Below are 5,817 nucleotides of genomic sequence, written 5' to 3'. Positions count from 1 at the left end.
TTTTAAATCTCCAATAGGCTAGTGTGTGTGGCTCCTCAGAAAAGGGAAGGGGTGAGTTTTTCTTATTGATTTACTTTATTGTTTGAAAGGATCCATCCCATCTGTGCCAGGGGACCACGCAGGGGCAGGCAGGCACAGGAGAAAGATTATTACAAGGTTTATTAGAGGAGCCATATTTCTCCTGGAGAGAGAGCACAAGGCAGGGTGTGGGGTGTAGGGTGTAGGAAGTGAGGTAGAAGGGAGTTCAGGTAGGTCTGGGTGGAGAGAGGTAGGGGCCAGCAGATCTGGGTGGAGCTGAGGACCAAAGGTGGGCATCATGCTTACATTCCCCACACTGTTGTTTAATAAATATTAAGGGGTACCAGGCCAGGGGTATGGGCAGAGGTCATTTCTTTTGGAGCTACTTCCTGCTGTAAAGGGGCAAAGTAGTCAGGAGTCCCTGTTTCATTGCTCAGCCGAGTACCATCCAAGAAGCAGCTGCTTGACAGTGGTTGGTAAAGGTCCTCCTTTTCCATGAAAGAGTTATCTAAAATTCAAGACAATGAATGAAAAGCAAAATTGCTGTTAGAAGCCCAAGAGAGGAATATGCCATGGAAGGATAGGCCCTTTAGGTTCCATCCTGCTTGCCTGGAAGCACCAAAGAATCCCTGGAGCTGGGGTTTTTAGGGTCTGCGCTGGGCCAGGCAGGGCAGTATAAGTGATGTCTCTGGTTGCATATAGGAGCAGGATGGCCTTGACTTGTTCCCAGGTGATCTCCTGGGCAGGGGATGTTATCCTGTTGAAAAAGACTTTTGGAAAGATCAGGCAAAAAGCTGACAAGGTGACAAGGTCAGTTAACATGAATGACAGGAGAACACACATTGGCCATGGGCCATAAAAGTTCCATTTGGAGTATAAGCCCAGTTGCAGCCCAATACAGGGAAGGAGAATAACTGGACTCGGGGGCAAGGAAGTCAGGAAGGGGGTGTTTAGGGTCTTTTGAGTAACTGGGTAGGGGAGAGCATAATGGACTGGTTGGGAGTACCAGTAGAGGCTATATAAATACAAATCGCAGGTAACAAAGAAAGACTCTAACTTTCTGTCCAATTAGAAGGTAGTCAGGTCTGGACATTAGGTGGGCAAGCAAAACTGTTTCTCTTGATCTCGCAGCTCTTTTTAAAGGGCAAGCGTAGAGTGACTCCATTTAGGATGTCATCTCTTACTCCTCTCCGTGGTTTTCCATTGTCAGAACTGACTCTGGCCTAGTGGGTAGCTCAGCGTCCAATGCCCAATTGGCATTTATGGTTTGGACTCAAGGCCTGGGCACTGTCCCTGAGCACTTCTGCTCAAGGCTAGTGCTCTACCACTTAAGAGTCACAATGCCACTTTCAGCCTTCAGTTGGATACTTAGAGGTTCGAGTCTCGAGCCGTGCCTCCAGCCTGGCTCTGTGCTGAGCTGGGAGATGGAGTTTTAGAGGGATTCTTTGTGCCCGGGATGGCTTTGGACTGTGGCAAAAGGAGCCCCCGTACGGGCCACCAATGAAAGGATCCATCCCATCCATGCCAGGGGACCACGTAGGGGCAGGCAGGCACAGGAGAAAGATTATCACAAGGTTTATTGGAGAAGCCATATTACTCCTGGAGAGCAAGCACAAAGCAGGGTGTGGGGGGTAGGAAGTGAGGGAGATGGGCACTCAGGTGGGTCTGGGTGGAGAGAGGGAGGGGTGGCAGTTCTGGGTGGAGCTGAGGACCGAAGGTGGGCATCATGCTTACCTCGTTGTTATAGAGGTGATGTACAGAGGGGCGACAATGGCATCAGTTGGGTCATGAGTACATTTCCTTCCGTACAGTGTCTTCTGTTCCTCTCTCTCTCCCAGTCCCTCCCTCCCGTCTCCACCCGCGAGGTGTATAGTTCACGTTCACAGTGCCCGCACCCTCCACACTGCACTTCTTCATCCTTCTCCCTGAAGTTCTGTGTGCCCCCCACACACAGCCCTTCCGAAGATGAACACTGGAACACACCATATGAAGATAAGGAAGACAGATTACCAAACACTAAGCACAAAAGAGAAAGAACAGAAAGAAGGAAGGAAGGAAGGAAGGAAGGAAGGAAGGAAGGAAGGAAGGAAGGAAGGGATGAGAGAAAGAGAGTGAAAAGAAAGAAAGAAAGAAAGAAAGAAAGAAAGAAAGAAAGAAAGAAAGAAAGAAAGAAAGAAAGAAAGAAAGAAAGAAAGAAAGAAAGAAGGGAGGGAGGGAGGGAGGGAGGGAGGGAGGAAAATGGAAAGGAAGGAAGGAAGGAAGGAAGGAAGGAAGGAAGGAAGGAAGGAAGGAAGGGAGGGAGGGAGGGAGGAAGAGCTCTCTCTCGCTTCCACATGTTGGCGTTCATTTCAGGATGCATATTGTTTTATATAAATGTGAAGAGGCACTTAGTCATTTTGCCTTTGTGTTTCTCTCCTAAGAGCGAGCTCTTCTGGTCTCACTGGTGTGAGTTTTGAACCTCTGGCTTCTGGTGAAGTTGGAAGTCACACTCAGGTTTGGGGTGTAAGTGGAGCTTGAGCAGGTCAGGATGAGAGTCAGGACGAGGGCTGGGGAGGGAGATGAAATAAGTGGGTGGAGTGGGCAGCTGAGCTTGAAACATTGGCCACTGAGACGTGGAAACAAAGTATCTCCAGTAAGAGAATGGGGCTAGGCCAGTCTTTTCCATGCATTGATAGATGTGGATAGATCAATCATCTTGGGGAAGTGTCTTCTGCTGTCTTGTATGAACAAAAAGGTATAAGGTCTTTTTTGGGGGGGTCAGTTGTGGGGCTTGAACTCAGGGCCTGGGTACTGGCCCTGAGACTCTCTGTGCTCAAGGCTAGCACTCTACCACTTTGAGCTACAGCACCACTTCCAGCTTTTGAGTGGTTCCTTGGAGATCAGAGTCTCACAGGGACTTTTCTGCCAGGGCTGGCTTTGAACCACAACCCTCAGATCTCAGCCACCTGAGTAGCTAGGATGACAGGCATGAGCCATTGGCCCCCAGCAACAGGTATGGTTTAAAGACTCAGCTTTGGTGATTTAATATGTTGTGCCCAGGTCGCAGGACCCCCACCAAGAAGACCACCGAGAGTCAGACTTTACAGCTGTTTTAAGGTTTTATTTAGACTGGCTGCAGCTCGGGCCTCGTCCTACACTCCGACACAGTGGAGCCTAGGAGGAGAGCCCCGAGCTAAACATTTGCAGGGCTTATAAAGGCACACAACCAACCAGGTGTTTGGATCACCACCACGTGTTGCTCTGCTAGACAGAATTTGCTGATCTTAAACAAGCAACAAGTGGCCACTGCCTCAAGACCTTAACCCTTCATAGAAATCATGCTTTAATATTATTTATGGAAGCCTTTTGCTGTTTCTTCTGTTAAGATGCTCTACTTGGTGCTCAGTTTATTTCTCTTATGGATTTGGGTTTAGGAATTTTGCTCCTTTTGTGGCCCAAGGTGTGTCTGGGAGATGCCCCAACACCATTACAGAGATCTCTCCTTTCTCTTCCCGAAAACTTCCATGTACAGCCTTACTACTCATATAAGGAGATAAACCCAGAGTTTGAAGACCTCCAGAACCAACATATCTGTATTTCCATCTTCCCAGGAATCCCTGAATCAGTTAAGTATTTTGATCTTCCATGCTTGTCATTATGCTCTGTGGAAACAGCACTTTTTAAATTAAATATATATTTTTTATTTCTGGTGGGGTTTTTTTGCCAGTTCTGGGGCTTGAACTCTGGGCCTGGGTGCTGACCCTGAGCGAAAATATTATGCTCAAGACTAGCACTCCATTATTTCAGCCATGGCTCTGCTTCTGGCTTCTTGGTAGTTCATTGGAGATGAGAGTCTCACCCTCCTGGCTTTGAACCATGATGCTCAGATCTCAGCCTTCTGAGTAGCTGGGATTACAGGCATCATGGCCTGGCTCACATATGTGTTTTAAACTTAGTGAGGGGACATCCCTCTTTCCCGGATGTTACTCCCACCCTATAGTACACGCTTCTGAATTCCTTCTTCTGGGACTGTCTGAGGACCCAGACCCTTAGCTATGGGCTGTTGTCCATGTATCTGATCACTGTGCTCGGGAATCTGCTCATCATCCTGGCCATCATCTCTGCCTCCCACCCCCCACCCCCGTCTGCACACGCCCATGTACTTCTTCCTCTCCAACCTGTCCCTGGTGGACGTCTGCATCACCTCCACCACCGTCCCCAAGATGCTTCTCAGCCTCCAGACGCACAGCCGGGCCATCAGCTACATGGCCCAGATGTACATCTTGTTGCTCTTTGCAGGGTTAGATGACTTCCTGCTGACTTACGGCTGTCTTTCTGTGCACACCTGGAGATGCCCCACTTTTTCTGTGAACTTAACCACGTGGTCCACCACACCTGTTCTGACACTTTCCTTAACGACGTCGTCATCTATTTGGCAGCGGTGCTGCTGGCCATCGGTCCCCCGGCCAGCATCCTGTATTCTTATGCTAAGATCATGTCTTCCATCCAGGCCATGGCCCCCGCTCGGGGGAGGTACCAGGCCTTCTCCACCTGTGCGTCTCTCCTCTCCCTGCTCTCCCTGTTTGATGGTACGTGCACAGGGGTGGACCTCCGCTCTGCTGTCACACACAACTCACACTCGATGCCACGGCCTCGGTGATGTACAGCGTGGTCACCCCCATGCTGAGCCCCTTCATCTGCAGCCTGAGGAACCAAGGTATGGAGAGCGCTCTGGGGAAGGAGATGGTTAAAGTGCGGGTGGGTTATGATTCCAGCAGAGCCCGTGATGGCAGGCCGGGCTGGAATCTTTGGAGCGAGTAACTTTGGTTCTTCGGGGCACGCTGTGGAAACAGGACTGGCTATGAGTCCTGTGTGCTTCCTGTGATGCCTACTCCTTTCACACTCTCTTCTTGATGTTATTTAACTAACTCGCTTTTCCACCAAACTAATGTGTGGATTCATTCACATCCTACTCTGCCCTAAGGTATTTTCCCTGTCTTTTTTCTTAGTGTGTATTGATTGTACAAAATTGTGTGTGTGTGTGTGTGTGTGTGTGTGTGTGTGTGTGTTTATCTGTGTGCCAGTTCTGGTGCTTGAAAACAGGACCTAGGTACTGTCCCTGAGCTTTCTTTACTCAAGGCTAATGCTCTGCCATTTGAGCCACATCCACTTCCTGCTTTTTGGCTGGATAATTGGCTGTGAGCCAACATTCTCAGATCTCAGCCTCCTGAGTAGCTCAAATTACAGGTGTGAGCCACCAGCGCTCAAGTCCTTCCTGATTAATTTCCAATGGCCCACTGACCATTCAAAAAAATGTACTTTTAATCTTTAAGTTTTTGTTTATTTTCTGAAGTTTCTTTTGTCAATCAACAATCTTATTCTTTTTTTTTTTTTTGGTTGGTCCTGGGTCTTGAACTCTGGGCCTGGTTGCTGTCCCTCAGCTCTTCAGCTCACGGCAAGCGCTCTACCACTTGAGCCACAGCGCCACTTCTGGTTTTCTGGTGGTTTATTGGAGATAAGAGTCTCACAGCCTTTCCTGCCCAGGTGCTTTTGTCTGTTTCAATTCACTGATGAGGATTGGTGTTGAAATATTTCATGATTACTTTCATGTGGAGCTTTTTATCCATTTATATCTCTTTTGAAATTGGATAAACCAAATGTTGATACATATTTGCAATCATCATAGCTTTTTTTCTTTCTGTATCTTTTTAAATTTTATTTTACTGGGAAGGTGCTGTACAGAGGGGTTACATTCACATGAGTAAGATACACAAGATGGAGAGTACCAGAATCAAAGACAGAGATTGCCAGGGATATACC

General features: G+C 48.2%; 1 pseudogene; it reads left to right on the top strand.

The window, feature by feature from the left end:
* The first annotated feature begins 727 nt into the window (after positions 1-727).
* On the top strand, positions 728-4,818 carry LOC138817572 (olfactory receptor 7A10-like; annotated as a pseudogene).
* The last annotated feature ends 999 nt before the right edge of the window (positions 4,819-5,817 follow it).

This window comes from Dipodomys merriami, unplaced genomic scaffold (genome assembly GCF_024711535.1).
Source record: "Dipodomys merriami isolate MVZ:Mamm:240054 unplaced genomic scaffold, mDipMer1.0.p SCAF_70, whole genome shotgun sequence".
Classification (NCBI taxonomy): Eukaryota; Metazoa; Chordata; class Mammalia; order Rodentia; family Heteromyidae; genus Dipodomys; species Dipodomys merriami.
This window is presented reverse-complemented; position numbering and strand designations above follow the sequence as displayed.